The 22,435-nt window shown below is 39.9% G+C and overlaps 1 protein-coding gene across 6 annotated transcripts in view; it reads left to right on the top strand.

Annotated features, from left to right (window-relative positions):
* LOC101951048 (N-deacetylase and N-sulfotransferase 4) overlaps positions 1-22,435 on the top strand; it is a 265,282-nt gene that overhangs the window by 206,766 nt on the left and 36,081 nt on the right. The window lies entirely within an intron of this gene.

Here is a 22,435-nt window from a genome sequence, read left to right as displayed (position 1 = left end):
ACTGTACAATTCTTATGGGGCCCTGGAGAGGGGGAAAGAGAGGGTACTGCAAAGTGACCTTGCCACTATATACAAAAGCAAGCTATAGGTCACATGGGTCAAACTAATATCATTAAGGAGAGAAGAAATATGAATATCCAATTCAATAAGGAAAAGATTAAAAAATGAAACTTTGAAATAAAATGGGCAGCCATGTTCCCAAGTACTTGTCATATGTACCCTCTTTTAGCGTAGTCATTTTTTCCATTACTAAAACTTCTGAAATTTTGGAAAGCCCTCTGGTATAAGAATATTTTTTCTCTAGTAAACTACAGTGCTAATAATAAGTCATTTGAACAATATTAGTAGAAGTGTCATCCATTCTGAGTAGTGCTAAAGTAGGCATTTACTTTGTATTTTTATATAAAACCAAAATCTTGTAATGTTTGGCCCTTCACCATATTTGCTTCCCAATACCTGACTTTCCACAATTCTTCCAGAGAGACTGTTTAAAATAGAACCAAATTCACATAACCTAAAGGGGATAAGGTAGCTACAATGTTATTAGATGAGCCTATGCTTAACATAAGTTGAAGTTTTATTAGTACATCCATATTCCTCAGGACTACATGAAGTAATATATCTACTAAGCTTCAGTGTGAGGTGAAATATTTTGAAGGAGATTTTTTTCTGGAATAACTAAAATGTTCATTTTAGCAAATTGGGACTATAGGTTAGAGAGAAGACAGACAAAAAGGAACATGTTGATATATATATAATGAGGTAGTAAAGAAAGGGCACTGGACTAGGACTCAGGAGACCTAGGATGACTTCTGAACTCCTCCAATGACTTCCTATATAAACTTTGGCAGACCTTTAATTGTGCCCCCTTTCCTCAATTGTAGAATGGAGGTAATACATCCCTATCTCATAGGAATATTGTGAGGATAAAATTCACCCTTTACTTGGAGATGCTCAGATAGTACAGCGCTGCAGGCCATATCATTAGAAAATAATGACTAGCATATCTAATTTCAAATTTAGCAAGGCATAATAATGCTTTGTTGTTTTCAATAACACTTTGTGGGAGTTGAAGATTTGAGTGGAAAAAACCCACAGTTGTTCAACTGTTAAAGTTTATTATTGATATTTGAGTAATTCAACTTTTAGTGTATCTAGCAAAGAAAGCTGTGTTATGTGTGGGAGATGGGGGAAGATGTATAACTTAAAACGTTAGCTATTCTAACTCATCTAGCCCAAAGATTAGCAGAAAATAGGTGTTTGTGCCTTAGAATAAAGGGTAAATATGCCCACTTTACTAAAATCAGCCAATTTCTCCGTTTCCAACCAGTTCAGATAAGAATAATAATGATGCCAATAAAATGCTGCTTCAGTTTGGTTTCCAAATAGTAATAGTACTTTTCCCTATCCCACTCTTTCACCCAGCTCTTCTCTCTTGTAACCAAATGCCACTAATGTACTGTTTTTATTAATCCAAATGAAATTAGAGGACTATTTCTGCAGTCTTTTGAAGTAAAAGGAGAGAGAAATCCCCTGCTTTTTTTTTTCCTTTCCATTTTCAGCACTGGTCAGATAAGAGATTTTTAATTACTCTTATTTGATCTACCATCATTATTTTTGAATAATATCTGCTACGTTTGAAGCAATGTGCCATGAGTTTGTTTACCCTTCACCTTGGGAGTCATGGGCTCAAATGTGAGATATTATTTTGATAAAAAATTTAACAATTTCCATCTATAGCTTGGAGTAGATAGGAGTCCACATAAGAAAACCACCATACACTTGACATGATCGACAGTCTTTACTCAAGAGGGGCCCTGGATTAGAACAGTAAGGGACTTGCAGGTCAGGAATGTTGTGCATTGACAAAGCTACCTTGAGAAACTTAAATAGCACCAGTTTGGATCAAATTGTTCTATAGTCAGTGTTGTCATTCTCTCACGTCAATGGCACCAGCACCAAAACCTAAATATTAATCCACAATATATGTGCAATATATAATTTAGAATTATGATCCATTGGATGGAATTGTGCTAAATACATTCATGCGAATTTCACAGGAGAACACTACAACGAGACTTTTCTCACAAGAATAAGATTGGGAAATATTCTTCATAAAGTTAAGAACAAAGAGGGAGAGGTTATGTTTTAGCACACCTAATCACAAACACATGAGTTCTCCCATTGAAGTCACAGACATTACTTCAGAACTGATTGTAGATATAAATTGGTATTAGATGTTAACACAACACAACACAAAAGGGGACCAGCTCCCTGAAGCTATAGTGATTTATACTAGCTGTGGATTTTGGCCCAGGAGGTTAGCGATCCAGTTCATTAACTTGTCATTTGCTAGATGTTAACAGGGAGTGTGCAATGCAAGAATTTACTTTCACTGTGAGTTGCTGATTAGTTAGATATTGTGTTTGAACTCCTTTGATCATCTTTGAAACCAGAAGGCCTAGATGGGTCTGGAGCAGTGGTTCTCAACATGCGGCCCAATTAGCACACAGCTGCAGCTCATGTGACATTCTCAGTGCCATAACTAAGACAGGGAGGAAGGAGCACCTGCCTGGGGCTCAGAGCTGACAGGGTCAGTGTAGGATCAGGCCCAGAGGTGTCATCCCCCTCCCCGCATGGCAGGATCAGGCCCAGCAGCATCGGCATGAGGCCAGGATGCTCAGAACACGCCACCCCATGGGATCATGGGTCCAGTGATCCCGGGTGGAGCAAGGTGACCTGGTATTAGGACCGCAGTGGCAGGCATGCAGGGTGGGCTGCATGGCTGCACCCAAAGAAGGAGACTAGTGGATACATGGAAGGAGATGTAGGGGGCAGTCCCTGGATAGGGGTGCTGGGGGCACTTGCTGGGTTCATGAGAGGCAGACCCTGGGTGGGTGCAGGGCCGGCTCTAGGCACCAGCAAAGCAAACAGTTGCTTGGGGCTGCAAATTTGCAGGGGCGCAAGAATCCAGCATGGGAGCTGAGAACCAACAGGGATCCCTGGGAGCTGTAGTTCCTTGGTTAGCTCCCTGCCTATAGAGCCGGCCCTGGAGAAGGGAAAGAACTACATTTCCCAGCATTCCCTCGGCCGCAATTAACAGGAAAGTGGGGGGAAGGAGTTTGGAACTGAAACCTCATGCTGCAGCTTGCTGTGAATGGTAGAAACAGAGACAGCTGTAGGTTTTTTTGCCACCCCCCACCCCAGCCCTGGGCTCCCCCCCGCACCCCGTGTTGCCCCAGCCCTGGACTCTCCCCCGCCCACACCCCCTGCTACCCCAGCCCTGGGCTCTCCCCCCACACACACACTCCCTGCTGCCCCAGCTCTGCACTCTTCTCCCCTCCCCGCACCCCCTGCCACTCCAGCTCTGGCCCCCACCTGCATCTCCTGCCGCTCCAGCCCTGGGCTGTCTTCCCCCCGCACCCACACCCGCACCTCCTGCCGCCCCAGCCCTGGGCTCTCCCCCAAAGAAAGAATTGGGTGGACTAAATGGACAGTGCACCTCTCTATCTGAAGCCTAGCAAGGGAGATACCACTAGAATTTAAAATGAAAAGTAAGGGAGGGGAGGCTCTACTAGACTGGGCAGCTTTAGATACAGTACCAGGCACATAGGAGGATTTACACTTCTGAACCATGGAGCAGAAATTGACTTTTCTTTTCCAGATTTAGCTAATATTCAGAAAGGGAATCCAGCACCTGCCTTCCAGATTTGAACACCCTCAAAATTCAGGAGTGCTCAAGCTCAATTTGGGCAGCTGTTACTTCATTTCTCCCAAATCAAATATACTGATCCACTGTAAAAAGTAGAATAAATTGAGCAAGAAATGCTTCCCAGTGGTTATTAGGACTAGAATTGCTATTTTCAACAGCCATTGCTTTTTTTTTTTTTAGTTTTAGTTTTATTTGTTTAAAAGGAAGACAGTAATATTGCATTGGCAAATTCCCCATAGAAACAAAGAATGGAACAAAAGAATAATAAAGGTGCCTCAACTTTTCCTCATTTATGTAGGACAATCTTATAATATGCATCCAGATATCCTCCAATCACACAAGCTGAAAATTGTTCCACTTTACTGCAGTTCTGTAACCATATGGGAACCAATCCTGTCTGTGTTCTGTGCACATCCAAAATTCCTGCTGAATGACCCGCCCTGGGAGCAAGTTACCAGTGACCCAGGGCTGGGGCAGCAGGAGGGTGCACTTGGGGTGGGGGTGGGGGGGAGAGAGAGCCCAGGGCTGTGTGGGGAGGGGGCAGCCAAAGAAATTTTTGCTTGGGGCAGCAAAAAAGCTAGAGCCAGCCCTGGGTGGGTGACTGGATGCTGGAGGAGCCCTCCCAAGGGGAGGGGCCATTATGCACTGGTCAGGACACACTGTCTCTGCAGGGAAGGCACGTGTGCCAGCCCAGAGTTGGGTGGGGTCTGGATGCTGGGGGGACAGTCCCAGGGGGGTGGGTGATTGAGGGGGCAGTCTGGGGGGAGGGCTTGGTTCATGGGGGACAGTCCCTGGCTGGGAGGGGGCATCTTGCACCAGGCAAGGCTCCCATCTTTGGAGGCAGGCTCCACAGCTGCGCACTCTGGGCTCTCAGCCCAGCCGTACCGCCAGCAGCAACATGGAAATAAGGGTGGCAATACACCATGCCACCCTTACAGTAAATTAATTAATTTTAACTGTTAATATTTTGACTTATTTTGCTAATTTAAAATGCTCTTGGTAGAGATTTGCCAGTGTTGAAATGAAAGGCACTGTATTGATTTGAATGATATTGCTGTCATATAACAAATACTAAACCTTATTTTTTTGTAGATGTACAGGGTAGTGTGTGTGTGTGTGTGTGTGTGTGTGTGTGTGTGTGTGTGGATTCAGCCCACCTAGAGAGCTGCATATGTGGTTCACAATGGTAAATAGTTTGAGAACCATTGGTCTGGAGACACTTCAAGGATGTTTGTTTGATGCCTGTAAAATATTGTCTGAAATAGCTAGTGTACAAAACTGACTCAAGAAAATAGCCCCCAAAACACTGTTTCATCTGGTGCAATTTGCATAATTTTGAATTGGTAGTAAAAGCAGCATGTGACCTGTACATCAAGATAAAGCCACACTTTGAATTTGCAAAAAAGACTGGTGTGTGTGTTTTTTGGGGGGAGAGGATGGTTTCTTTTTCTTTTTTTTCTTTGAAAGGCTCATAAGCCATATATGTTTAATAAAAGAAACTTCTATTCACAATACTTTTGATGAAACTTCAATAGGGAGGAAAACAGGAAGTACAAGAGTTAGAGAGTTAAATTCTTATCAAATACCAACTTGTGTGCAGTTCTAAAATCATTGGTCAGAATTTTCAAAAGTAACAGATTTAAAAATTCATTAACGCATATTTCCTAATAATGCAATGGAGAAATATAGTACTACATGCTCTATAGTACTTACAATATTTTTCACATCTTGAGACTCCTAAGCAGATATGTACAAAGTAAAAGCAATCCCTTTCTCACACCCTGTGGTGCTACCACCAGCAATAGGACTACTTCCATGAGTAAGTGATGCTCCCATGGGAAGGGTTTTCAAGCCCTAAGGGACTAGATATAACTTAAGAATTTAGTATAGTTTAAAATGTCACCAAGATATTAAACGTCTTCACTGGTTAATGACAGTACTAGAAAATTATATACTGATAGACACAGGATTTTGATTGTAGAATTTGAAAGAAAAACTCCCACATTAACTTGGGAACTTTCTTCTGATATAAACTGCACACAAGTGAAGAGAATGTAACAGGATTATAACCAGGCCAGTGGATAAATTCAGGGTTAAAATTTTTAACAACAAAAATGGTAAATATTGACTTGGAGCAAAGATTTTTGGAGAAACAGTGAAGTATTTTGACTGTAGAATTTAATAGCTTGTAGATATAAAATTTTCCAACATATTTTATTCAAACATCTCACTTTATCCCCATCTTCCCCTCTTCCTCTCCCCTCCATCTTACAGATAAACAAAAAGGTGAAATCAACAATAAGTCTGTGGGAGTTTTACCATTGATTTCAATAAAGCCAGGATTTTACCCACTGTATGCAAAGCTGTCACTTAGGACAAATTAAAACAGTACGGAGAAAGAAGCTTAATTTATTGAGGATGAGGAATTAGCTGTGCATCCAACACAAATAGAGCCCTCTTTAAAGGGTAGATACGACACAAACCATTGGTATGCTTATTCTACTACATCTGAATAGTTTGCACAAACAGACATCATCTTCAGGTCATACTAATCAGCATTGATTGTGCCCTGCACACAAGTCATGTGTGAATGAGCCTCTTCCAAGTTGCAGTTTATATAGAGTAGATTAAGGAAAATATAGAGTAGACCAGTGGTTCTCAAACTTGGGCCGCCGCTTGTTTGAGGAAAGCCCCTGGCAGGCCAGGCCGGTTTGTCCACCTGCTGCATCCACAGGTTCGGCTGAACACGGCTCCCACTGGCCGCGGTTCACTGCTCCAAGCCAATGGGGGCTGCGGGAAGCAGTGCAGGCCAAGGGACCTGCTGGCTGCCCTTCCCGCAGCCCCCATTGGCCTGGAGCGGCAAACCGCGGCCAGTGGGAGCCGTGATCGGCTGAACCTGCAGATGCGGCAGGTAAACAAACCTGCCTGGCCCGCCAGGGGCTTTCCCTGAACAAGCGGCAGCCCAAGTTTGAGAACCACTGGAGTAGAATGAAGACAATCATTTAATGTAGAGTAGAATTTATAATAAATATATAAATTTAATATTTAATAAATTAATATTAATTTAATGTAGAGTGGGGGAAATAATTTAATAACAAACTCCTGCTAGTGAGTCACTAAACTCCTACAGAAAAGTAAAGCCTAATCATCTCATGTGATGTTGTGATCTCAAGTCACAGTAAGAGTCCATGTGTTGATACTCCAAGGATGAGAATATTTTAGCTTTCTATAATCCATTGAGAAAATATAGCTGGAGACAAAACAAATTCTTATCATGACTTCCAAAGAAAGGAGGTCCTGTGCAAGAAGTTGTCTTTCCAGTCTCACATTGCTGGAGGTTTGCATTGCTTCTAGACTTTTGAAGACTTCATGGGATAACTGAAGTCAATGGAAGCACATCAAAGGAATGCAAGAAGGTTTAGATATGCTCCCTAGTGGCTGTAGTGTTAAGCACTTGCATGAAGTGTGGTTTTGTCTACTAACTGGACCTAAAGTTTCAGTTACTTAAACCATCCTATTGTAGCCATACAGTGAGTTTGCTAGTGTCAACGGAGTCACAAGTTATTTTTGCTGTGCTCTGCCAGCATTGACACTACTGTGCTTTGTGCGGGGGAGAGAGGCTAGGAGGTGAGAGCTGCCAATTAATACTACAGGTAGCTGAAAAGAAAAGGGCCAATTATGATTAATGGAGAAGAAGTTTCTAACTATCTTTCTACATCTAGAATCATAGACATCTGTAATGGCAAGATAGTATCAAATGTATATACAACCAAAGAACCAATTGCAAGCAGCGATGGCAGGTAAATACAGTATATAATGATTTGCTTGGTGTTTAAAAGCGGTTTTATAGGTATAAATACAATATCTTTAGTCTCACTGGGAGAGAAGCACTGTGTAGAAGTTTTAAGTTTATACGAATAATTCATTTAATCACATCAACCAAATAAAGACAAAGACTACATACTACTTTTCATTCAAGTACACACTTTCCATTGACACCAATGGGAGCATTGCAGGTGTAATATCGCCTCTATAATGAACATAGTCATGGGAAATATGTTGTAAATGACCTAATTTTTGCTGCTTTAGTCAAGGGAGAAGCATGGCTTCTTCCAAATATTGCCTTTGTGGCTCTTTCTTCAGAGAAAATGTGTTTAGAAAATATTTGATCATGGAGTCAGGTATGATAAAAAAATTAAAAAGTTCAGAAGGGGAATAGAGCAAAAGGGGAATAGAGCAAAAGTAAAGGTACAATTTTCAGCCACAAATTTCTTTGCTTCAGTAGCAGAAGGGTCATGAATATGAATAGTGCTGAATTCTGGAGAAATAATTTGTCATTATTAAAATTTAGTGCTTTGTCAACACAAAATATCAGTTTCAGCTTCCTTTTTGTGTTAGTGCAGCTGTTTGTGCAATTAAGGGGTCTAAATGTTCTGGGATTCAACATCAGTGAATGGAACTATGGCTTAAACAATAGAAAGTTGTAATCTCTAATAGACTGTCAGGATTCAGAACATATTGAACATTTGAAACTGAAAGAGGGATTTCTATGGCCAAATGATCAGAGCTACTAGCTATTGGTAAATGGACACTTGACAGTATATTGCATTTCTTAACGATGCTACACTACTTACATACACGCGCGCACACACAGCATGCTGCCAGCTACATCCAATTATGACAGTTTGCAGTTGGTACAAGTGTAGAACACTTTCCTAGTAAAATGAAGAGACAGATTAGCAAAACTAATTTTCCTGGGACATTTCTGTGCGAGGGAGAGTGGATGGTGGACATAAATATGCTACCACATTTCATTTGTAAGGGATTTTATTGCAACTATATGATATGAACAGTCTTACTGGACATATTTTACTATACAACTTTATTTGTATCATGTCATCTGTGCAAAATATATCCTAAAATCCCTTGCAACACAAAGAAGGAAATTAAAGTTATATTTTATTTAAGAGATGCAGAGGCAAAGGAGAAAAAAATGTGTTTAAAAAAAAAACAGCGAACAATTACTACAGCCAATTCTCTGACAGCGGTAATGTTCACCCTCAGGGCATGCTGCAAGACTTACCTTTGCTCTTGGATTTTTCAGAAGGGGGGCAGGCAGAGCCCAGAGTCAGGGCATTAAGGGAGATATTGTTTTTGTTAAATTATTGAATAACTGATGGAATGAGGTGGAGCACATTATTGATACATGAAGTTTTGTAATTTTTTCAGTGTGCAAGTGCTAAATCAATCAATAGGCACATTTTAAAATATCAACCTCAATACACATCATAAAGATATGAACCAATGCTTGATTGCAACATTTTTAAGATACGTGGGTTGGATGTAATTGTCCTTCTGCACGGGCTGTATTGGTCCAGTCATCACTTCAGTACGGGAGTGTTAAAAATCAGTTTCCAGTCATTATTTGGGAATTTATTCCAATGTCTGAACAGATGTCCCATTGTAAGATAAACAAGAATCTATGTGCTGGTTTCTCTTGTATAGGCTGGGCTGAGCAGCAGGGATATTGATAGCTGTGGAATGTGGACCACATGCTTCTGGAAAACACTGACAGCAACATTATTTGGCCAGAACCTCAGCTAGTGTACAAATCAGCATAACTGAACTGACCTCAATAGAGCTACAGTGATTCACCCCAACTGAGGATCTGTTATTTTTAGGCTTCATAGATTACAAGGAGAGAAGGGACCATTCTGATCTTCTAGTCTGACCTATTATAGAACATAGATCATGCAACTTCCCCACAATAATTCCTAGCACATATCTTTTAGAATAACATTGAAGTTTGATTTAAAGCTTGTCATTGATGAAGACCCCTTGAGAAATGTTCCAAACTGTTGATTCAGGAGAACTTCTTGAGCTAAATGCTTTGAAGTGAGAACTAAAATATTTCTGGGAGTTAGGCACCTAGTGGGGTTTTTAAAAGTGCCTAAGCAGGTAAGGTGCCTAGCTGCATCTTTGGGCACCAAAGTCTGGGTTTTAGGTGCCTAAGTATCTTCATGGAGCCCATTCTTTGCCTTAGTTCTGTGACTGTAAAATGGAAGAATAATACTTCCCTACCTCACAGAGGTGCTGCAAGGATAAATATATTAAAGACTGTGAAGCACTCTGAGACATGCTGATGAAAAGTGCTATATAAGAAACTATTTTTAAAAAAAATCAATAGGTACAAAGACAACTGTACGTCTATAATTGAGATTAACATAACTTCCAGCAAACTACTTTACAAAAACACTTATTTTATATTGTAATATATTGTAAACTACTTGGAGGTTATAGAAAGCACATTGTTAATGCAGAATAAACACAGCAGAATCTCCTTGTACACTCATCATTACACACTACACTTAATCAGCACTAAAAATTGGCAGCCTCTTTCAAGTGCTTAAAGTGTTAGTACATTCCTGTATAACTAAAACTTAATTAATTTTACAAAATATGCCATTGTGCACTTACTGGTCTGTGTTACATTTCTTTAACTTATTTTCACATTCAAGCTACACAACTAGTAAAATAAATGAACAAAGTATAAATCTATAAACTCTAATTAAGAAAGATTATAGTCATTGTGATAGCTCCGGAGTTAAGACTGCATTGATATTTGCATTTAGAGGAGGGATTAAACTCCTTTGTTATGCATGGGAATAAATGGTCTGTTTTCACAATCGAAAGAGATAAATAGTGGGGTCCCCCAAGAATCTCTACTGGGTCCTGTGCTATTCATCATAGTCATAAATGATCTCAGAAAGAGGGTAAACATGGAGGTGGCAAAGGTTGCAGATGATACAAAATTACTCAAGATAAATCCAAAGCGTACTGCAAAGAGTTACCAAGAGATCTCACTAGACTGGTTCACTGGGCATCAATGTGGCAGACGAAAAGCAATGCACATTGGAAACCATAATCCTAACTAGACATAAAAAATATGTTAATTAGCTGTTGCCACTCAAAAAAGAGATCTTGGGGTCATTGTGGATAGTTCTCTGAAAACATCCACTCAATATGCAGCGGCAGTCAAAAAAGCTATCAGAATGTTAGGAACCATTAGGAAAGGAATAGATAATAAGACAGAAAATATTATAATGATGCTATATAAAGCAATACTACACCCACACCTTGAATACTGCATGCAGTTCCAGTTACCCCATCTCAAATATATATATATATATATATTAGAATTAGCAAAAGAACATAAGAACGGCCATACCAGGTCAGACCAAAGGTCCATCTAGCCCAGTATCCTGTCTACCGACAGTGGCCAATGCCAGTTGCCCCAGAGTGAGTGGACCTAACAGGCAATGATCAAGTGATCTCTCTCCTGCCATCCATCTCCATCCTCTGACAAACAGAGGCTAGGTACACCATTCCTTACCCATCCTGGCTAATAGCCATTAATGGACTTAACCACCATGAATTTATCCAGTTCTCTTTTAAACACTGTTCTAGTCCTAGCCTTCACAACCTCCTCAGGTAAGGAGTTCCACAAGTTGACCGTGAAGAAGAACTTCCTTGTATTTATTTTAAATCTGCTGCCTATTCATTTCATTTGGTGACCCCTAGTTCTTGTATTATGGGAATAAGTAAATAACTTTTCCCTATCCACTCTCTCCACATCACTCATGATTTTATATACCTCTATCATATCCCCCCCTTAGTCTCCTCTTTTCCAAGCTGAAGAGTCCTAGCCTCTTTAATCTCTTCTCATATGGGACCCGTTCCAAACCCCTAGTCATTTTAGTTGCCCTTTTCTGAACCTTTTCTAGTGCCAGTATATCTTTTTTGAGATGAGGAGACCACATCTATACGCAGTATTTGAGATGTGGGCGTACCATCGATTTATATAAGGGCAATAATATATTCTCAGTCTTATTCTCTATCCCCTTTTTAATGATCCCTAACATCCTGTTTGCTTTTTTGACCGCCTCTGCACACTGCGTGGACATCTTCAGAGAACTATCCATGATGACTCCAAGATCTTTTTCCTGATTTGTTGTAGCTAATTTAGCCCCCATCATACTGTATGTATAGTTGGGGTTATTTTTTCCAATGTGCATTACTTTACATTTATCCACATTAAATTTCATTTGCCATTTTGTTGCCCAATCACTTAGTTTTGTGAGATCTTTTTGAAGTTCGTCACAGTCTGCTTTGGTCTTAACTATCTTGAGCAGTTTAGTATCATCTGCAAACTTTGCCACCTCACTGTTTACCCCTTTCTCCAGATCATTTATTAATAAGTTGAATAGGATTGGTCCGAGGACTGACCCTTGTGGAACACCACTAGTTACCCCTTTCCATTCTGAGAATTTACCATTAATTCCTACCCTTTGTTCCCAGTCTTTTAACCAGTTTTCAATACATGAAAGGACCTTCCTTTTTATCCCATGACAGTTTAATTTATGTAAGAGCCTTTGGTGAGGGACCTTGTCAAAGGTACAGAGAAGGGCAACAAAAATGATTAAGGTATAGAACAGCTTCCATACAAGGAAAGATTAAAAATACTTGGACTGTTCATTTTAGAAAAGAGACAACCAAGGAGTGTTATCATGGAGGGCTATAAAATCATGAATGGTATGGAGCAACTGACTAGGGAAGTGTTATTTACCCCTTCACATAACACAAAAATCAGGGGTCCTCCAATGAAATTAATAGGCAGCAGGTTTAAAACACACAAAAGGAAGTACTTCTTCACATAATGCATGGTCAACCAGTGGAACTCATTGCCAGAGGATGTTGTGAAGGCCAGAAGTATAACTAGGTTCAAAAAAGAATTAGATAAGCTCATGGAAGATACGTTCATCAATGACTATTAGCCAAGATGGTCAGAGATACAAACTCATGCTCCGGGTATCCCTAAACCTGTGACTGCCAGAAGCTGGGACTGGATGACTGGATGAGAATTATCCTGTTCTGTTCATTCCCTCTGAAGTATCTGGCACTGGCCACTGTCATAAGACATGATAAAGAGCTAGAAGGACCATTAGTCTTACCCATTATGGCCATTCTTATGTTTGTATGAATAATGAGTGCATTTTCCCCAAATTTTCATAAGTAATTCTGACTACAGAATAAATGTTATGGGAGTCCATAAGTAGATCTGTTAATGAATCTGAGTTAAAATTATTTTAAAAATGAACACTTTAACACTCTTCAGTGTTTCCTAATGAATATATTCCTGAATTTTGAGGTTAGAAAATGTATCACTTGTAAACTGTAGCAAAATGTAAAACATGTTTTTAAAGCTTTTTAGTGTCAAATTTTGATTGACATGAACATCCATTGCTACTTATATTGTAAAGTGTGTCAATGCATATTTTTATTGATTAATATTTTGATCATCAAATAAAATAGTCATTGATGTTCCAGAAGATAGGCTTTCATTGTCAAAATGCTTCTAGACCTCAGACTTGAGGAGAGAACCTTGAAAAAGTGAACCAAGTGTAAAATGATGTAGTGATGTCTTCCTTAGTCTACAGCCAGCCCTAAGTAATTCTGAGAGGTGTGAACTGGCCCGTCCATCTCAACAGACATAATTATAAAAATGAACTAGTGACCAGAATGTTTTGGTTAGCAAAGATCCACCCCCTCTCAGGGTGCATATTTTGTATATGTACTGTGGTAACATCCCAATCATGCATCAGGGCACTATTGTATTAGGTGCTGTACAAACACATCATAAAACAATTATGCCTGCCCTGAAAACTACGTATCACATTACCATGGATGACACTCTTACAGCAGATGAGACTCTGCAACCGGTACAGCTGTGGGCTTTGCCTCTTCCCCTCTTGCCTCTGACACACCCTCTTCTGATCCCAAAATACAGGAAGAGTGGGGGTGAAGGCCATCCAGAGCTAGCTACATCAGCTTTGCACCACCTGAGAATTCTGCTGCATCAGGTGGCCCTTTTAGAGCATCTCCAAGGGAGCTTTGCATGGCCCCAGCAGCTGCACAAAGAGTTAGGATAAAGTACAGGATTGAGCCCTTAGAAGCTACAGGCAGAAGCTCTGCTAAGTAAACAAAAAGGGAGCTTTCATTTGGCTCTCTGAGTAAGTCGTGGGTTCATATAGTCTGCAAGTCACTTTTGGCTCCTACACTGTGAAATTTCCTTCTAAAATTGCGTTGATTTCTGGACATGGCTGAGGGAGCCCTAAGCCACAGCCAAATTGCTGCCCAAAAAAGTTTGCACCAAAATTAATTATGGTATTTAGTCATTATAATTAATTGGGCCCACACTGAAAGGAGAGAAAAATGGGTTGTTAAGCAATAGTTCTTTGAAATATAGCAGGAGCCTTCTGTTCTTTGTTAGAACAGCTGCCCTCATGGTTCTGTCTTGATTAAGTCACTGCCCAGCTTCTTTTTTTCAGGAAGATCATTGTTTATATGCTCAGCTGTCTCAAGTCAAAACAGTTCTAATTTGTTAATAAGTCACTAACCAAATATTATTACTGGGAATCTGGTACATAACCAGATGCAGGATGTAGCTTCTGTTGAATTTTGAATGTTAGAGAAAATATAAAACCACCACTCTTCACCACCTCACCTTACCCCAATGGAAAAAATGTTATTTACCAACCAGAATGATATATTAAATGCACAGGTGGCCTGAACTCTCAAAGCACTCTCTTCTTGTTTTTTTGAAAAAGAGATGATAGTCAAATTGCTTTATTATCCTGTACCTATTCATAGTGTCAGCATAGAGTATATAACATCAAGAGAGATAAGTAAACCAATTCCAGTAACAAAAATCAGAACTGCCTCAGCCCTTGAACTGAATCTTGGCCGTTTTTTCTCCATTTAAAATTTATTTTAAATGATTCAGTGTTCATAAAAGGAGATAAATTGACAATCTTGGGGACTGTTTATCATCACAAAAGGCAATGGCAGTGCAAACTTTCCAGCAACAGCCTTATAATGTTGCTGAAGTATGAAATGACCACCCATAGAGGATGCCTAGATATTGTGGTAATTGTGTATTAGCAATGACCTGGAGTATATCAATATGAGATGGTGGTTCAGCCTCTGTGTTTATTTAATCCTGGGCCTCTTTGCTGGGACTGCAACTACGCATGTCAGATCTGTGACCATTGTCGTGTTGGTTCTGTGTGGTGGATGCCTATTCGTTAGAAACTAAAGACCTGAGGACATCTTCTAGCAAAAACGTAGAATTAAAATATACATAATTTGCAATAAAACAGTATTAAAGTGTTTGCTATGTCGTGGGCCCTTAGCTCCTCTCCCTTGGTGTAGGTGAAGAGAAGGTAGGGGCTGCAGTGGATTGAGGAGTGCATGCCAGCTCATTTCTCAGTGGACTGAGAGCAGGTTTGGGAAAGGAAGTCCCACTGACATAAAGGAGTGGGTCCCTACTATCTATGCTGGTCTTTTTATGTTACTTGGGCAGCAGTTCTGACAGCTCTGGAGCTCCTGACTTTTCTCCCTCTGGGTTAGAGTGGACCCTCATCTCCTTTCGGTCTAGAGGATGAGCAGTGGAGTGGGACTTGGGAGAACTGTGTTGCATTCGCAGGTCTGCTACTAGCCTGCTGAGTGACCCTGAGCAAGTCACTTCCCCTCTCTGTGCCTCAGTTTCCCCATCTATACAATGGGGAGAATGATACTGACCTCCTTTGTAAAGCACTTTGAGATTTATAGATGAAGAGTAATATATAAGAGGTAGGTATTATTATTTTATTATAAAATGAGGGAGGAAACAGAATGGCTTGGGTACAAAAAGGGGATTCTGGATAGGGAAAATAGAGTAAGGCCATGTGTGATAAATGAAGGGGGGAAGGGGTAGCTTCCTTTTATGGACACCCAGCCAGCCAGTTAGCTATAAAATCCCTCTTGGTAGCTGTTCTCTACTTGCTTTACCTGTAAAGGGTTAAAAAGTCTGACTGCTATGCACAGGTAAAAGGAAGTGAGTGAGTACCTAGCCAAAAGAGCCAATGGGAAGGCTAGAACTTTTTAAAATTGAAACAAAACTCCCCTTTTGTCTGTCTGTGGTTGTTCTTCCGAAGATCAGGGACAGAGCTGGACTATGCTGTAAGAGCTTGCGCCAGGTATGAAAAATCATCAGATCATAACCTGGAAACTACTCATTTAAAACCCCAGCTATGTAAGTAGATCAGGAAATATTTAAGAAGACGCGATTAAGTTTATCTCTTTTATTTCTTTATGGCTTGTGGACTTCTCTGTGCTAACCCCCAAATCCTTTTGTTTTGCTTGTAACCATTAAGCTGGACCTCAAGAAAACCATTCTTGATGCTGTAGTTATTATATTTGCTCTTTTAAAATCTAGCAATAGCCTAAGTTCCAGATGTATTTTTTTATCTTTTTGTTTTTAATAAAATTTACCTATTTTTAAGAACAGGCTTAGGATTCTTGTGTCCTAAGAGGTTTGTGCATATGTTGTTTAATTAGCTGGTGGCAACATCTGATTTCCTTTGTTTTCTTTCTCAGCTCTTCTCTTGTGCGTCCCCACCTTCTGCACTCAAAGTGCCAGAGTGGGGAATCAGCCTTGACACCATGTCTACACTACCACTTGTCGGTATAACTTATGTCACTCAAGGGTGTGAAACAACGCCCCCAAGTGACATAAATTACAGCAACACAAGTGCCGGTGTGGGCAGCACTGTGTTGGTGGGTGAGCTACTCCTGCCAACATAGCTACTGTCGCTCGTGGAGGTCGTTTTATTATGTTGACAAGAGAACTCTCTCCTGCCAGTATAGAGCGGCTACACAAGTGATCTTACAGCGGCACGGTTGTATCGGTACCGCTGTGCCACTGTAAGCTCACTAGTGTAGACATGCCCTTAGTGAGGAAACATGACAAAGGGATTTTGGGTGGGGATGAAAGAGAGGGAAAGTTGAAGGGTGGAGTGGGGAAAGGAGAGATTTGGAAGGGGGAAGAAGAAAGTAAAAAGAGAATTCTTTACAGCTACACACACCCAGCATTTAATGATCTACCCTCCTCTTCTTCCATAATTAACTATCAGCTTGAGCTGGCTGGCTGTTGAATGTAAAGGTTAATAAGATATCCCATCAGTATGAATGAACACTGCTCTCTTGCAAAGCATATGCATTCCAGATACTGCCCTCACAGCAAATAGCATCAGCATAGCATGAGCTTCACAATAAGCAAATGCACAATTGGTTTTATTCAGCATATAGCATTGACAATGGGTTTTATTCAGTATTTTTCTGTTCATCTGTGTGCATTTAGTACACATTGTTCATTGCAGTTTAATCTTAAACCTACTTCTACACTGAACCTGAACCAGATTCCTGTAAGAATCTGGGATGTCTTGTCGTTAGGATTTTTTTTTTTTGCTATGTTTATGGTGTGCCCATTTTGTGATTCTTCTAAATATGTCCACTATCCTTATGCTTGCCAGAATGCTGGCCATCACTTATTATTAACCAGTGTATTATAACCTGTGCTTCATTATGTAAACTAAACCACACAGTGGTGGAGTTATTGACACTAGTATGAGATGTGTACTTGTGTACTGAGAAGGAAACATGCTGCCTTGTTGAGCTCTATCTTGCCCTACTCTTCCTTAAGCAGTTTCTGAATGCTAGGAGTCCTTTCCTGCTGATCACATGCAGTGCAACAATATTGTGCATCACATCCCTAGCACTGTCATCCCTAGATGCACTTCACAGCATAGAATCATAGACTCATAGAACTGGAAAGGACCTCGAGAGGTCATCTAGTCCAGTCCCCTACACTCATGACAGGACTAATTATCTAGACCATTCTTGACAGGTGTTTGTCTAACCTGCTCCTAAAAATCTCCAATGCTGGAGATTCCACAACTTCCCTAGGCAATTTATTTCAGTGCTTAACTAACCTGACAGTTAGGAAGTTTTTCCTAATGTCCAACCTAAACCTCCCTTGCTCAAATTTAAGCCCATTGCTTCTTGTCCTATCCTCAGAGGTTAAGAAAAACAATTTTTCTTCCTCCTCCTTGTAACAACCTTTAAAATACTTGAAAACTGTTATTGTGTCCCCTCTCAGTCTTCTCTTTTCCAGACTAAACAAACCCAATTTTTTCAATCTTCCCTCAAAGGTCATATTTTCTAGATCTTTAATCATTTTTGTTGCTCTTCTCCGGACTCTCTCCAATTTGTCCACATCCTTCCTGAAATGTGATGCCCAGAACTGGACACAACACCCTAGTTGAGGCCTAATCAAAGTGGAGTAGAGCAGAAGAATTACTTCTCATGTCTTCCTTGCAACACTCCTGCTAATACATCTTAGAATGATGTTCGCTTTTTTTGCGACAGCATTATACTGTTGACTCATTTACCTTGTGGTCCACTATGACCCCCAGAACCCTTTCCGCAGTACTCTTTCCTAGGAAGTCATTTCCCATTTTGTATGTGCAACTGATTGTTCCTTCCTAAGTGGAGTACTTTGCATTTGTCCCTTATTAAATTTCATCCTATTTATTTCAGATTATTTCTCCAGTTTGTCCAGATCATTTTGAAATTTAATCCTATCCTCGAGAGCACTTTCAACCCCTCCCAGCTTGGTATCGTCCGCAAACTTTATAAGCGTACTCTGTATGCCATATCTAAATCATTGATGAAGATATTGAACAGAACCGGACCCAGAACTGATCCCTGCAGAACCCCACTCGTTATGCCCTTCCTGCATGAGTGTGAACCACTGATAACTACTCTCTAGGAATGGTTTTCCAACCAGTTTTGCACCTACCTTGTAGTAGCTCCATCTAGGTTGCATTTCCCTAGTTTATTTGTGAGAAGGTCATGCGGGACAGTATCAAAAGCTTTCCTAAAATCAAGATATACTACGTCTACCGCTTCCCCACTATCCACAAAGGTTGTTACCCTGTCAAAGAAAGCTCTCAGGTTGGTTTGACACAATTTGTTTTTGACAAATCAATACTAACTGTTACTTATCAACTTATTATCTTCTAGATGTTTGAAAACTGATTGCTTAATTATTTGCTCAATTATGTTTCTGGGTACAGAAGTTAAGAGCATCATGCCAACTCAGTCATTTTAGGGAGCATTATATTCTCATAGATATAGAAGTACTGTAAGTAAGATGTCTATCCATGCCACACTCAGGAAGGGGTGATATTGTCCTCGTTTATTATCCTTTACTTTGGAAAGAAGCAGCAACTAATGATTTTAAAAACATTCTTTTTTCACTTTCAAAGAGGAGAAGAAGAGAGCTAGTTGAATAGTAAAATGGGCCTGAGCTGACATGGATCGGAACTTTCCCAAGTTCCCAAAGTTCAGGGATATTCATATCTGGGGTTTTGGTTTGGGCTAGCTCTAAGTAAATTGTTAAGTTAACATGAGCTAAACCTCGGAAAGGTCTCCTGCGCATATATTTCCACAAGAAGAATTTTCACTAGATGAAGGGGAGAGAAAGAAAGAATTAACTTGCATGCATTTTATTTGCTATTAAATGCCACTGGCAGATGACCTCTGGCACTCATCAGAAACAAGAAACGCTTCATAGAGGAAATATTCTCTAATATTTCCTAAAAATGTCTTCATTTTATCATGTTTAAATAGTTCATAGGAAGCACTTGTCACATCTTTTTATGGGATGAATTCAAGTACAAAGAGTCTTTTCTTTAATAAAAAAAAAAAGTAAAGTGAGTACACAAACAAAGATTCTTCTAAAATTGTCCACTAGCCTTATTCTTGCCAGAATGTTGGCCCTCACTTATTATTAACTAGTATATTCTAACCTGTGCTTCATTATGTAAACTGAGCCACACAGTGGTGGAGTTATTGACACTACTATGAGATGTGTACTTGTGTACAGAGAAGGAAACACATGTTGCCTTAAATGGCCCAGAATATCAGGGTTGTTACACGTGTATAGTGTTGAGCACTGGATATATTAATGCACACTCTAGTTATGTCAAATGATGCTAAATTATAAGGTGCATAAACATTGAAATTGGCAGTTTAAGCATAGTCCAATTGATTTAAAAACTCTTGTACGGTTCCCAATCTTTGCTCAGAGAAGGCTCAGAACAGCATAAAAATGAAGAATGAATGATCTTTTGTGGAATAAAATGGGCACAGTGCAAATGCACTGGAGATAAGCCCTGAGAGACATTTTCTTAAATTCCATCCATCTTCACCTCATAAAAGTACTCAAAGCCTTATAAATAATTTAAAAAACTAATGGATGTGGTTTTTAAACAATGTGAGCCTGCTCTTAAAGAAGCGGGTCATGAGCAGTTCTGCAAAGGTGGAAATAGAAAATGCACTGCTTCTATGCTACGGTTACCTTGAGAGGTAGAAAGGCATGGTAAGGTGTGTTAGTGCAGCCTTTCTCAGGCTCTGTTAGGGCTCAAGCCTGAGCACTTTGACCTTGCTGTAGCGATGCACTTAAGCATGTGCTTAACTTTAAGCAAGCAGATAGTCCCACTCACTTTCTTTGGTGGATGAGGGCCAGAAGGCATTTGCAACTTGCAGGAATGAGCCCATATAGGTTAGTAGCAAAGACATAGTGCGTAATGACATCAGAGTAAACCTGTGTCCCCATTCTTACAGAAACACTCTTTCATTGGGGAGTCAACATTCTAGGGAATGTCAACATTCTAGGGACTCTGATGTTTAATGTGCTGAACCATCCCTTATGAGTTCATTACTCACCAACTCATCCTTGTATGCAAGTTCTCACTCACTCTTAGGTATGAATCTATAGCCCTCTTTAGCAGCATATAGTTTATTGCAGCATCTAACAGGCATTTCAATGAAGGGCAGACATCCCCCCCAGAAACCTGGCTGCTACTGTTTTGGAGCCTCATATTGCAGTGCACACTTCTAGGGGATGCTGGAGTCACTGTCTCTGAATGGATCTGTGATCTGAAAGAGACAATTTTGATGATAAATTCACAGCTGTGTGATGCACAAGTCATATCCTTGTCAATAATGACCAGTAAATGCACAAGTCTGACCGTGTTCTTTATTTTTCATTTCCATTCTGTCATAGCATTAAGAAGGTAGAGTAAAATGCTAATCTCCAGACAATACAATTCCTGGAGATCACTCCCGGGAAGTTTAAAAATCATTCTGTCTCCAACCTTCTGCCTCATAATAACACCATACAACACATGGTATAATTAGCACAACATGCATGACCTATTTCTTAATTGCAGGGATGACATTTGTTATTTTTTGCTTATTGAGATCAGATGCATTTTGCTTCCTGTTAACCTCAGAGCAATTCCACTGGAAATATACATAAACATATGGAGATCAGTTACCACTATATTTCTTGATAGCTGTATAATTAATTTCTATTGACAATGTACTTACTATTAAAGTCTAATCCAATCACTATAAGTAGGTAAGTAGCAAATCCAGAATAGATAGCTTCCCCATAGAGCTAAATAATGAACTTTTAGAGAGAGACTAATGCCTCTCCATAGGTAAAATTTAATTGGATATCTTTATATGTAGTTTTATGAACTATGTTTGTCACATTGTTCATACCAATTCCTTCATCACCAAGCCTGAGACGGTGATCTGCAAAGCAGTGATCATGTAAAGGAGAAACAAAATAAGACTACTAAAAAGACAGGAGTCATATTACCTTCAAGGAAAAATTATGTCTGGAATCTAAAATTTCCAGCCTGCTATCATGCAAATTTAAACAAAAATATCTGCATTTGAGGTAAAGAACACTTTTATGCAGTCTTTCAAGTCTTCTCTGTAAACAGAAGTTTGTTTTTTAAAGCAAAAATAGAGATTATCAAATTCAAATAAACAAGAATGTCTTGTGATATCAGCAAAAGTGGGACAAGGGAAAATGAGTTTTACGGCATCACAAAACCATCACAGCAACTTTTCAATCTGTAAAAGAATACCAGGACTGGAATTGTAAGAATTCTTAAATCAAGTAAGGAAGGTGAGAGGGAGGAAAGGATGCTCTGTGGTAAGGCAATAGAGCCTTCCTTTCTCTGCCACCAGTTTGAATCCAATCTGTATCCAGTTTTGTAGTGATTGAGAGTTATAAAGGCTCATGGCTGTATGTTGGTGAAAGTTATACAAAAAGCACCATTACAATTAGCACTAGTCAGCACCACTGTTGGCAGTTTAAGCCTCAGAGATGGAATGAGCATGTAGATTGAACTTTCCCTTTTGAAGTGGCCATATTGGAAATGGGTTAATCTACACTGGTGAGGAATTGGTTATTCCTGTAGCCCACAATGTATGGTCTCTATGAGATAAATGATCCCAGTCTTCTCTAAGATTTTTCTGGAACTTCTCACAAAGACAAAATTCAGGCAAGGAGGGGAGGTTCAAGTACTATGTGAGGAAACCTACACTGCATTTGAATGTATCAGACCTGGCTCAAGCTATCAGCACCTTCACGAGGAGTAAATTCGCTTCATAGTTTCTTGGGGTGAAAAATATGAGTGCAGTGAATTGTGGAAGGACTAGGAACCTATGAATATTATAGCAGACAAGACAATTGAGGAAGGTCAGAAAAATCATCTTCTTCTAGGCATACTGTTTGAGAGAGGTCGGACTAAAATCAACAGAGAAAATGGGGTGCAGAACTGTTTGGTTTGTTTCTAAACTTCAAAACAAGAGAGGGAAAAATGTCTAAATGTAGCATTTTAATGTCAGTTCATGGGGAAGTTGATGAAGGAACAAATCCTTTGAGTGGGACTGGGGAACTCTAAAGGGATGCTGCAG

This window comes from Chrysemys picta, chromosome 5 (assembly GCF_011386835.1).
Source record: "Chrysemys picta bellii isolate R12L10 chromosome 5, ASM1138683v2, whole genome shotgun sequence".
NCBI lineage: Eukaryota > Metazoa > Chordata > Testudines > Emydidae > Chrysemys > Chrysemys picta.
The sequence above is the reverse complement of the archived record's forward strand: the minus strand, read 5'-3'. Positions and strand labels throughout refer to the sequence as shown.